This window comes from Kogia breviceps, chromosome 16 (genome assembly GCF_026419965.1).
Source record: "Kogia breviceps isolate mKogBre1 chromosome 16, mKogBre1 haplotype 1, whole genome shotgun sequence".
NCBI lineage: Eukaryota > Metazoa > Chordata > Mammalia > Artiodactyla > Physeteridae > Kogia > Kogia breviceps.
In genome coordinates, this window is record NC_081325.1 from 69,125,691 (window position 1) to 69,139,337 (window position 13,647).

The 13,647-nt window shown below is 39.4% G+C and overlaps 1 protein-coding gene across 6 annotated transcripts in view; it reads left to right on the plus strand.

The window, feature by feature from the left end:
• The window catches only part of PCCA (propionyl-CoA carboxylase subunit alpha), a 369,338-nt gene that overhangs the window by 175,505 nt on the left and 180,186 nt on the right, over positions 1-13,647 (plus strand). The gene's annotated exons all lie outside the window — the stretch shown is intronic.

The following is a 13,647-nucleotide window of genomic DNA, read 5'->3' on the forward strand; positions in this document are numbered from 1 at the left end:
AATAGGTATTTCATTTTCTGTAGCAATCGTATGCTTTCCATATACATCTGAAATTAAGTTATTTAATTAAACTAATGATTTATGACTTTTCCTGGATGAGCATTTAGTATTTTATAGACTCTTCATTCTGGAGTCTTTTATTGTCTAGTGCAGTTTGACAGCCAATTTGCTCTATTATTGTTTTTTTGTTTGTATAGTTTTGAAGTATGAAATTTAAAAATGTATGGAGATTTAAGCCATAGTGACCCACATTTGACTACTTTGAGAGTAGAGGGAATGGCTCTTTGGTTCTTTGAATTAGAGCAAACTATAAAATATTTTCTAGCAAATGCAGTTCTCTTACCTCACGCACATACAGGATAATTCTAATGTGTAACAAAGTGTGATCCTACAAGCCTTTAGGGTGTGTAGTGACAATAGTATTAAGAGGAGCCATTAAATTTAAATAATTAAAGTTATACTTATTTCCTTAAGGAGTGAATTACAGTGTAAATTTTATTAGCAACTTTCATTAGTAATGAAAAGATCATTTTACTTTAGCCCAACATAAATTATCATCAGCTTCAGAAAAATGGAGTTTAATATCAAATTTAAAGTGTGAAATGTAAGTTCACTTTGAATTGTGAATGAATGCTGTGGGTGTAAGAACATCCGTAAGAAAGACTGGCTGTATAGTTTGGCTCTTTTCTGGTGGCTCACTAAATATAGCAGTGAGGCTGGGAGGCGATATTTTGGAGGCCAAAGGGGTGGGATGGTGGTGGAGTATGACTGCACAGCCCGTTTCAAGCCCACATGGAGCTATTCTGCAATTTCAAAAAGCCTCCTTTTGAGTGGATACAGCCCATAGGTCGAAAGTCTTGACAAGTGACTGCAACTTCGTGTGAATTAGAAAAAGTGCTCTGTTCTCTGGATGTCTCCAGCCCTGAAACAGGGAGCCCAGCTTAGCAATGGAGCATGTCAAACCCTTACTTTGCCCCTTTGACCAACTTCCTTTGTGCAGTGAACAGTTTAGACAACTGTACAATAGCGGCCCAGGACAATTTAGTGACTCTATTTTTACACATCTACCTTGCCCTGCTAATTTTCATCTGTTGGTAGATAAGTCATGCAATCCTCACTTGTCGTCATGTTTTCTCTTCCAGCTTTTCTTTTGTTAGGTCAGGAGAACTTTCTTCCCTCCCTTCCCTTTTACTGGTACCCTCTTTTCTTCCCATCTGTTAACTAGGGATGGTGATTGTATCTAATCTCACGTGCTAGTGATTTACCTCCATCTACGAAAGGAAAGCTTTCAAGTGAACCTAGGTGTAATTTTAAGAAGTACCATTAACATCCAGAGCCTCTAAGAATTTGAAAATTTCCCTTCACATTCTTTCTGGCTATTTCTCTAGCTCCTTTTTAGCCTTAACGGTAGAGTATTTTCTGGTTTTATAACTCTGCTGTGTTCTACCATAAGCAGCAGATGCATATTTTAGCTGTACATTGGTTAAGTAGGCCTTGAGAGGTCTATTGCCCTACAGAAATAATATTGCCACAAAATTATTCTCGTGCTTGTTTGGAACACACATCTAATTCGTGTTTGTGTGTGTGTGTGTGTGTTTAACTATACGTACATACATAGACATAAACAAGGCACTCTGGGATTATTCCCAGAGGCCTTTAAAGTATTTGTAAGAGTTTTCTATATGTTCCCCCCCGCCCCTGCCCTATCATTGAATTTTTTATTGTGGTTGTTGAATTATTAGATGGTGGTTAATTTATGTTTCATTCTAATGAGCTTGAATGGTAAATTCATGAATCTGAGATAGTCAATCTGAGTAAGAATATTTTGTCGTATCATATCTCTATTAAACTTTGATTTGGTATAACATAGTGGCATGGCATATGGGCAGTTTGTCAAAATATTAAATTAGCATTGGTCCCACCTAAAAGTTTTTCTTCTACTGTGTCTGGCTTCTGAAAGGAATATTCTTTTATATTTACAGAGTAAACCTTCATATTTTTTTTTAAATGAACATGTTTTCCACTAATTTACCTATTATACTTTAAGTACACAGGTTACTATATTTTTAAATTAAGTGACTTAAATACAAAGTAGGCTTGCTATTATTCTCCTGACTTTAAATGTATCATGTGTAAAGCAAGATATATTTTACTGTGCAGATAGATTTTTCCAGGCTTGGTCTGAAATTTCTACCTTTGATTAACTGTGATAGAATAGAAAGGAATCAGACAGGCCTGGATTCATATCCTGTCCTGGATGACATTTAGTAACTGTGTCTCTGAATCTCACACTCCACATTTAAGAGATAGAGTGTGAGTCTCTGCCTTATAAATTAGTGGTGAGGATTAAATGAGGTTCGGTGTGTAGAAGGGCTTGGCAACACTACTGCCCTGTGGAGTTCAGTAACTTTAGTTCCCATCTTCTTTTCTCCCTCTCTCATTACAGTTGCAAAACCACAGGTTTAAAAACTGTATGTCATAAATGATTATCAGTCAATTGGTGTTATGTGAACTTTATTAAAACTGCGGATAAGCCATATTGAAAGCCCATTTTAGGCCATTCCCAGTACTGTGTGCTGAGTTATATGCTTTCATTGCACCCCGTTCTACTGCTTATTCAAAGCATTTACCCTAACTGTAATTAAAGCATTAGTTTTATAATTAATTGCTAAATGTTGGATTATGCGCCGTAAGAGTATCAGGTACACGAGGGCGTTGACGGTGTTTATCTTGTGTATCTGTGTGTTACTGGTGCTCCAGCAGTTCCTGATACGTGGTAGGTGATTAATAAATATTTGTTGAATGAGTGAATGAATCAGTGAGAGATACTATCTTTATTTTAAAGAGTTTCTAGTATACTTGGTATGGAAAATACATAAGATAAGTATAATATAAATTCCTAGGTGCCGTAATAGTGGAGTGAAAAAGTATAGTGGGCATTCAGAGAGGGTATCTTTCTTTTCACACCTGTCCCTTTTTGTCTTTTGAAAGTAATGTGAGTACTGCTTTAGGACTCATAGGTGACTCTTTTGAGAATATTTTACTTGTGCTTCCTTAAAACGACTCCTCAGAGGAGCAGCATTTTTGAAAAGACTGGTAACTTACCGTGTTGGTGAAGTGGAGGTGATGGGTACGCTCAGGCGTCTCTGAAGTGTGGCCGCTGCTGTCTTCTGGGAAAATAAACTGGCACGAGGTGCTACAGTACCTGTCCTTTCACCTAGCTGTTCAGTTTTCGGGAATCTACCCTGTGGTGTTAAAAGACTGAACTGTGAGATGCTGTTTACAAGGACATTTACAGCAGCCTTGTTTGTAGTAGCCAAAATTCTGACCAGCCGCAGTGTCCACCAAATGGACACATCTTCATTATAAAATACTGTGCAGCTGTGACTTGAAGTCATGTCTGTCTGTATTATTAAAGTAGAAAAGCAGTTTGGAGAGTAATGCAAGCTTTTAGTTAAAACCTTCTTGTCCTGAAATAGTTTTAGTTTTGTTTGGATGAGCACAGAGAAAGATGTGGATATATACACATCATATTGAAATATATATTATTTTTTTAGCTCAAAAGAGGGAGATGGTTCTTGATACATAGCCCCCAAACTTTTTAATTTTAGGCATTTTCAAACCTAGAGAAAAGATGAACAGATAGGACTTTGCACATTGGTACACTCTTCATCTAGATGGATTGTTAAGCTTTTCTACATTTGCTTTTTTTCTCCATCTCTTCCTTTCTTTGTCTTCTCCCTCGCCTTCACCCTTCTCTCTTGTTTTTTTTTTCCTGAACTGTTTGACAGAAAGTCTCAGACGTTATGACATATCACTCCTAAATACTTCAGAATGCATCTTAAGGGTAAGATTATGTTCCTCCAAAACCACAATACCATTATCTCACCAAAGGAAATTAGCAGCAATCTCATAATATCGTCTAATGTACTGTCCATATTGGAATTTCCCCAGTTGTTCCCCACGGTGTGTTTTTTAGCCCCAGCATATGGTCCAATCAAAGTTCATATTGGTTATGCCTCTCTGTTTTCTTGCCCTCTTTGTATGTCTGAACCTCAGCTCTTCAGGAGAGTCAGGGGCAGTTGACGTATAGAACGTCTTACATTCTAGATTGGAAGTTTCAGCGTTGTCCCAGGGAAGGCACTTGGGAAATAAGGTGGAAAGATGGGGGTTGCTGTTGGAAAGTGATGTGTTTTGAATTGGTGATTTTGAAAGTGGTGCAGTTCGTGAACATTAGGTGATTTCAGGGTGTGCTTGTGGGAGCAGGTGGCTACAGTGGAAGAACAGAGGGCTTGGCGTGAGGCCCCGAGGATGGAGCCGGGACAGCGTCGCGTGGGTCACCCACGTGGGTGACGTGAGCTCGGAGCAGAGGGAAGGTCGTGAGGTGGGTGACATGAGTCCTTTAGAGAACACTGCACCGTGGCAAGGGTGTTGATAGACGACAGAGAATTGGAGAAGGTTTTCCTGACCAGAGAAAATAAACCTCAAGGAAACGGAAGTTCTCCCAAGGATTAGAAGAGGTAACATTTTGTAAGTGGCAGTGAGGGTTGCTGGAACAGTGAGGTCCTTGAGGGCGTTGAGTATTTCAGGTGAGGGAAGCAGGCGAGTGGAATGTCCCAGGAAGATGCCGGCTCTGTGGTAGACCCCGCTGATCATGGAGCACGCTCTCAGAAGGTATTGTGGAAAGGCCTGGAAAAGAGGGAGCAGGGGTTTGGGGAGGGAGGAGGTAGTTGAGCTCTCTGAGGTTCCGAGGATGGGCAGGGAAGCTTGTGCTTCTGGTAATGGATGCAGAGTCCCCGAAGTAATGGCAGTGAGCACTTGGGCTCAGAAAAGTGGTCTCAAAGGCGTTCTGAGGGGGCTGGGTCTGTACACGTCATCTAGTTAACTTTTGAGTCTATTTATTTTCCTCTGGCCCTGTAGTCCCAAGCCAACACTATCTATATCATGGATGAGCGCAGTAGCTTCCTGATTGGGTTCTCTACAAGTACTCTTGACCACATCAGTCCATTCTTCAGTATGCACAGAATAACCTTTCTAAAGTCCAAAGCCAGTGATCTCTTCCCTGCCCAGTGTCCTCCCATTGCCTCTGCGTGGACTCTGCAGTCTGATTTATACCACTTTCTCTCGGGCTCCCTTTTCTCCTGCTCGGTTGTTGTCTTCCTTTACTGGTGTGCACCGTCTCTTCCCTCCTGAAGACCTGTCGTAGTCAAGCTAGTCTAAGCAGTTGTGACAGGGAGAATCCAAAATATGGGGACCTAAGAAAGACACAGTTTAATTTCTCTTCCATGTAACAGTTGAGAGAGGGGTTGTCAAGGGCCAGTAGGGTGACTCACACATTCACAGCAGATGGTTTTCATTTTGGGGCCCAAGGTGGCTGCTTTCATGCCCATCATCCAGCCTCAGCAGGAAGAGAGCAGGGACAGGGGGGTTCACGCTCACTGTTTTTCAGGGCGTAACCTAGAAAGCACGCTTTATTTCTGCTCTTGTCCTGTTGGTGGTTAGTCTAGGTGGTCATACCTAGATGCTCGGAAAATGGGAGATGTAGTTGATACAGGGTGGCCGTATCCTCAGGTAGAGTGTAGCATTTCTCTTATTAAAGGAAGGAAAGGAAAATAGATATTGGCAGACAACTAGGAGAAATAAGAATATATACATGTATCTGCTCCTTTTTGGAAGCACACACACGTACACAAGACCAGAACTAATAAGATGACATAGACCTCTAGGAGTGGAGGGACGATCTGGTGGGAGTGATTGGGGGGTGGGAGACAGTCATGGGATGAGAGGGAAAGACTTCTTTGATTATACACTTTTGTATATTTCTGACTTTTAGATCCATTTTAATATTTAAAAATAAATACATAAAATCATTAATGTTCTGGTGGAGAAAACTCAAAATGGAATACAAACAAATGGACAGGACTGTATGAATAATACAGTCATGCTGAAGGAGGGGGACAAAAAAGGCTAATCTAAATAACTTTTAATAGTATTTTTACTGGATACCCTCAAGGCAGAGATGAAATATGTATAAACAAATATTAAACTCTAGTTAATAGGTTTGTTTTTCTTAGTTCATCGGTTAGCAGTTCTGAAACCAGTTTATGTATATTCTGGGACTGAGGAAATAAACACATGTATGGTGGATAAGAAGAGCCAGGTTTCTCACTGTCAGAGAAAGGAATTACAGATATGGGAATGGAAAAGTGTGGAATGAACCCCATGGTGTTGAATTGGAAGTTCAGTGTGAATTCATACTTCTTAACCTAGATTGAAAGATAAATATATAACTATATATGTTACCGCATTTGTAATTGTGTGTGTGTACATACATACACATGCCCTCTAGCTCAGGATTTCTCACTGACGTCTGGGATAGACACACCTTTGCTGCGGGGAACACTGTCCTGTCCTGTGCATTGTAGGGTGTTTAGCAACACCCTTGGCCTCTTCCCACTAAATGACAGCAGCATCGCCTCAGTTGTGACTACCACGTACTTCCAGACATTGCCACATGTCCCCCGAGGGGACAGTCATGCCAAATGGTTGAGAACTGCTGTCCTGCTGAGAGGTCACAGCAGCACTGACACCCAGAGCAGGGAGCACCAAAGCACCCAGGTCTTGTCTTCTGAATGCCACCCCCCCGTAAATGGGACCCGCACTCCTTGACAAAGTGGCTCCTTTCAGGGAGAGTGTAAGATGAGCCTGAAAGATCTTATATAAGAATGCAATCAGGTGTTCAAAAAATGGTGATGTGTCAGAAAGACACAGGAACCAGCTTTCAGGGGCTTCCGCTGGCCAATCTGGGAAAAACCTCAGCAACAAAATGAATAATGCTAGCAACAGATTAAAACCCATGAAATAAAATATAAGTCCTTGAGTTTATACTGATACAAATAGGTAAGAAAGATACATGAGGGTGGAGCTCACAGCTCTTCCTTATAGTAGATTTTAAACTAACAAGTGTAGAAAAATCAGTACTTGGCAAACACCAAATTGTTTGGGTAAGAATCATCAGTGATTGTTGCTAAAATCAGTGGATGAAAGTATGATGAGAGACAGGTATTTGCTTAGTTTCATAGTATCACCTCAGGTGATAACTCATTAATTACAATGGGACAAATAGTACCTTTAAAATGGAGAAAGCTAGCAACCTACCCAGGTGATTAAAATTAATATCACTGGTAATGGGACAAATCAGTATCATGCACCTCTTGATAGGATGCACTGAAAAGTACACATTCTTTCTGTGATAGTCTTGCCAAAAAATGTGTAACATGAATATAATCACGAGGAAACAGACAAACCAAACTGAAAGAAAGTGTACGATATAAATGGGTTATACTCTTGAAAATGTCAAGGTCAAAAAACAAAAAAATGGATCAACTTATCTACATCAAAGGAAACTAAGGACACATGACAACTAAATGAAACGTGTGATCCTGGATTAGTTCCTGGATCAGAAAAAAAAGTTTTCCTTTTGTAGTAAAGGTCATAAATAGGACAACTGGTGAAATTTGAGTAAGGTCTGTAGACTAGATAATGATACTACTATCAGTGTTAATTTTTTGATCTGGTCATTGTACTGTGATTACAGAAGAGACTCAGCTTGGTTTTAGGAAGTGTACACTGAAGTATTTCGAGGTAAAGTGCATCTTATCTGCAACTTACCCTCAAATGTTTAAGAAAAAAAAATTGTGTGTATACATAAAAAGAGAGAGAGAGAAAGAGAGAATGAATGACAAAGCAAATAAATGTGGTCAGATATTAACATTTGGAGAATCTGGGTGAAGGACATACAGTAACTCTTTGTACTATTTTTGTGAATTTTCTAGAATTCTGAAAATACTCCAAAATGAAAAGTTTTAAAAAATAAGTGAAGAGGAGCACGTGCTCCCCTCCTCCCAAAGCTAGCATTCAAGGAATAAAAACAGAGAAGCATTTGTGATTTGTACTTAAATATCATTCATCTGACTAATTCTAAAGGATAAGAGGGGTTTAAAAAATTGTTTTATGAAGAACAGAAAGTGGACAGTTTACTGTTTAGTTTGATAACTGTTTAGTTGTTCAAATGATTTTTTCTTTTTTCCCCGAGCTGACTGTGAGCTTTTGTTAAGGTAAAGATTCTTTAGAGCAAAAATGTGATTTGGTTAAAGTTAATTTCCGAGTCCCCATGAAATACGCAGTGGCGTTTGGCCTCTGTTTGATCCTGGCAGTGTGTGCAGCTAATGTCTGGCCAGTGTTTTGGAAGCAGCAGGCAGTCAGGAGAAAGCTGCTGCTAGGGGTCCTCTCTTCTGTGGCCTGGTCCTGATTTCCCATACAGATGGGACCTCGTGCACTTTGGCAGAGGTCATCCTCCATTCCCAGTCCAAATCTCAGAGTCATGATTTTTATGAGTATGTGATGAATAATATCGTGAAAGTTATAAACTAAGCCTGAGAGTACCTCTACTATCCGCTTATTGTTTGAACAAGATCAGTTTATATAATAGCATTGTCTTAGTAACTGAAACATGGAAAGTAAACTAAATACAAAATGGTAACTTTCAGATATGTAGGATATCTTTTAACAGTTCAATGCTTTTTATCATTTATCTGATCTTCTGAGCTTTTAGATGTAAAATAATTTTTGATTATTCCCTTATTTGGCTTTAGAATGAATTAATATGCAGTAGTTTTTGGAGAAGTCAGTTGAGGGATCTAGATTTTGGTTGTCTGCCATTAGCCATTGTTTTACCTTACGGTCCTTAGGAAAGAATAATAGATAATGACTAGTAATATATAATATTGCATAGTAATATGTAATATTTTACTCAGAGAACGTTAAAGGGAAAATGCTCTCGTGTATTAATTTTATTCCTGAAACACTGTTTCGCAAGGTAAAAGTCTATATTTTCATGCTGTATTTACTATTCAAGTAGAAAGGTTTTTAAAAGTCCATGCTTCGTTTGTGTGCTTGAGCAGCTCTGTTCTTTGATGTCCAGAATATGAATTAATATTTGCTTATGATTCTTTTGAGTTACATTTTCTAAAATCACCTCTTTTTCAACTTTGAATATGGAATTGAAGTAGAACATCATTTATCCTGTAAAACTGCATGCATTTAAATTTTTTGGATGTCATGGTCATGAATTGATCACGGGCATCAGAAAATAATCTTATTTTTGTTCAAATCATCATTAACTATTTCTGAAAGTTATGTTGTGTTTTACTGAAGACAGAGTCCGATGCCAACTATTCTGGCATTGGCCACACAGAGAGCAAGGCAATTTATACCAGCATTAGGCTGTAACGGGAAAGCCAGTAGAGTTTAAATACACAATATGGTGCATGTAAAGTGAACAGTATTATTTTTATTTAACTGGAGGAAGAAAGGACAGAAATCCTTAGGGTTAGAGTGCCTTTTTAAGTTATTTACTATTTATGCAAAACTTATAAATTGAAACATTCTGAATCGTTAATTTGTGCATAAGAACATTGTATTTTGGAAATAAAATTATAGCCACACCTTGATCTTCTAACATTCATCCTGTCCAGTCCCTCCTTTAGGATCTTATTTTTTTCCAAAACTTCAGTTATTATATACAGATAATTCACACATTGCTGGATTTGTCTTGCGTTCCTGTGTTTCACATTCTGTTTGAATTCCTTCACGTGAAGGTCCACCTCCATGACCTCTGTATTCTGATGTATACACATGCTAATCTGAACTCTAATCATTTAGACATTATCAGTCTCATCTCACAGGCATCTCTAATTTAACTTGCAAAAGATGCATCAGGTTTTTTCCTTTCAACCGTTTCCTTTTCTGTAAATACTGTCTTCTGTGATGTTGCAGAGCCAGAAGTTCGGGTGTTGGCACTTGACTCACCTCCCCCATCCTTACGTCCGCTGAATCACCAAGCCCTGTTTGCCTCCCAGATATCTTTCAACTCTGGCTGCTTTTCTCCTTCCGTATTGTCCACTCCCTAGCTGTGGTCTGAGGCCTGACCATTTTTCAGCATGTCTCCTGCAATTGTCAGCTTGCTTTTTCCCATCTTCAGTCTTGACTCTTCCCAATCCCGTTTGCAGTAGCAGCCAGAAATCCCTGGAATGCACAGATCTAGTCACGTCTACCCTGTTTCAACCACCCTGGGTGCTCTCAAGGTGAAGTGAAATCTTTGCATGGCTGTCAGACCCTGAACGCCCCTGTTTGACTTTTCCGGTGCACCCTTCTCTTTGCTCATACGCTTTGGCCATGATGTCCTTCTTTCAGTCCTCTTCATAGAAATACCTGATGGTATCCAGGTATTGGTATTTCATTTTTACCACAATGAAAGGTCTTAGATACTTCCTCCCTAATATTACCCATCTTTGTGTCCTTCTGCATCTTTCTCTAGTTATTTTCCCAGCCAGGAAAGTTTAAGTCACAAATACTTTCCTCTTCCTGGAACACCACATCTGTCATTTACTATGCATATAAATCTCTCTGGCAAGTTGTAACTCTTTTCTTCTTCTAAAGTGGTTTAGTTTTGTCTGTTTGTAAAACATATGACAGAGGGATTCATTTCCCTTTTATAGCCTGAACTCTTTTCAAGGAATAGTCTATTTAAATTCTTGCGTACCTAGTTTGTCTTTCTAAGCATCCTAGCACTTTTAATTAATTGCTCTTCATTTTTTTCTATCAAAATATCACCTGTAATATAGGCAAATGTCAACTTTCTCTTTGCAGTGATTTGTTACATACATTGATGCAGTCAGAAGTTTTTATACCTTTCAGTAATTCCTCATAGAAATATACATAATTACAAAAGTCCTTCAAAATGTTAGTTATTGAATATGGGCCAAGTCATTATCCACAAAACAAGGTTGGGATAACTGTGCATTTCTACTGGGCATGTACTGTGAAAAATATTTATTAGATCATTGTCTAGGATAACTTCTCCCATGGAATATTTGTGTAGCTAAAGGAATAGCATTAAAATTTGAATTTTGGAACTTTCTCTAAATGTTTTGAAGTAGTTTGAATAGATTGAAAATTGGATTTCATGAAATTTTAGACACGTAATATCTTCTGAGCCAGGAAGAGAGATGCTCAGGATTTTTCATGTGGTTGCTAGTACGGTGTAGTACAAAGGGATGCATAGAAAAATGCCTGGAAGGCTGTATTAAGTTGTTAACATTTGTTGGCTCAGAGATAGGAAGTCATATCAAAAGTATGACCTTCTCCCCCATATGTACACATTAGGGTACAGGGTAACCTGCTGTAACAAAGATTCTTAAATCCAGTGGTATAAATAAGATAGAAATTTATTCACTTCTCCCTTAACGGTCTGGCTGGTCTGTGCTGATGGGGCGAGTTAGTTTCCTGTGGTCATTTCAGGAGATACACACACATCTGTCCCTTTCCGCCTCTGCTGGTCCCCACACTTACCCTGTCGCTCCTCTTCATCTGCATTGCCAAAGCGGAGTTCCTGCTGTATCAGGAAGCCCTTAGGAAAAGGGAAGGAAAGGAAGTTCTGGCAGTTGTTTTTTTCATGTAAATAAAGCTGGAGTCGGATACATCACTTTAACTGTAGTCTCTTGTCTAGGAATTGGTTTGCCATGTCTAGCTGTAAGATAGATGGGGAAATGGAGTCTGTGTCTGGGTGGTCTTTTGTTCAGCTAAGATTCTATTTTGGAAAAAATAAAAAGCACATGATGGAGGAAACGTGCAGTCTGTCACAATATACTTCTGTATTAAAAATAATTTTTTTAACATATATTACTGTTGTAACTTATATTGTACTAAACATTAGATGAATGATTCAGTCTCTCTAGATCACAATTTTCTTATTTTTGTCTCCTTTTGCCTTGTAATCTTATTATTATTGTTATTATTTTTTTTTTTGCGGTACGTGGGCCTCTCACTGTTGTGACCTCTCCCGTTGCGGAGCGCAGGCTCTGGACACGCAGGCTCAGCGGCCACGGCTCACGGGCCCAGCCGCTCCGGCATGTGGGACCCTCCCGGACCGGGGCACGAACGAACCCGCACCCCCTGCATCGGCAGGCGGACTCTCAACCACTGAGCCACCAGGGGAGCCCGCCTTGTGATATTCTTATTCTATAACTGGTTATTGAAAGTTCCCCCAAAGCATGTACCATACTGTTCGCTTTCGTGTTCCTTCCTGTGATATCTAACTCCTGCATGAGTAGTAGGTGTGGAGAAAATGTTGAGAGAGAGAGAGAGATTAATCTGCTCAGAACATCAACATTGTTAAAACTTCGCAGCAGATGTGGGCAAACTTTTGGTAAAGGGCCAGAGAATAAATATCTTAGACTTTGTGGGTCACGTGGTCTCTATTGCAACCACTGGGCTCTACTGTTTAGCATGAAGACCACTGTATATAAACACCGCTGGGTTTCAATAAAACCTTATTTGACCTGCAAGCCATAGTTCGCTGATCCTTCCTTGCCTTATAGGATGGATACACCCTCCAGATGGAAATAGCGATAAGCTTAAATTTGTGGAGCTGCATTCTTACAGAATGTTAACTAGAAGTTAGGTAGGTAGGTTAGTGCTGAGGCTTAGGATGCTGTGCAGCTTCTGTCTCATGTTTGTTTATTACATGATGTCTTATGCTCTATATTTTTTCTCATATAAAAGGATAATATTGAGCACAGTAATAATAATGCACCTTTTTGAGTGCCTGGCATTGTGTTAAACATTATTTCATTTGTACCTCATGACAATCATACTAACTAGACTGTTATTATCACCATTTCACAAATGAGGAAACTAAAACTTCGGGAGTTTAAATAGCTTACTCAAGGTGAGAGGTAGATCAGGTGCTTGAACCTGAGTGATTCTTTGCTTACTTTGTAATTATTCTTGTATAAGTGAGGATTCTATAAGACTTGAATCAGATCAAGAACAAGCGAGGACAGAATCAGGCTTTCTAGGTTTGTTACGAAGTATAGCGGTACAAATTAGAACTCTGCAGGAGTGGGATAAAGGATTGGAAGGAGTTAGCAATCCTCTCTCTTACTTCACCTTCAGCTCTCTTGTGTTCCAGTCAGTCCCCCTTCTAGTGGACACCTGCTCTAATTTCTGCTTTCCCTGTTTTTTTCCTGCGCTTTACCTTTTACTCCTATTTAACATCATTGTAATCTACTCCCTTCATAAAGTCTTCCTATATCACGGAATCCTCCTCATACCATTCATATCCCTCTTGTGCTGGTTAGAGCTGTTTAAACTTTACTTTGGAATAGTCGTCGTGTACTAGGCTCAGTTTTTCCTACTTGACCACAGGCTCTTTTCTTCTTCTCATCCTCTTTGTCTTCTCCCTTTCCCTCCTCCCCTCCCGTCCCCCCGCCCCCGCCCTCCTTCTCCTTCTCTACTTACTTTGAAGTATACTTGACATATAGTAAACTCATATTTAAAATATTCAATTTGATGAGGTTTGACATATGTATGTATACACCTGTGAAACCATCACCACAATCAAAATACTGAACATTTTTGTCATCTCCCAAAGTCTCCTCATGACCTTTGCCTCTCCACCCTCTCTCCGAGCCTGTCCTAATGCAGCCACGTGAGCCGCTTTCTGTAGGTTGCATTCAGTATGCATTGTTTTTGGTCTTGCTTCTTTAATTCAGCATAATATTTTGCGATTCATCCTTGTTGTGT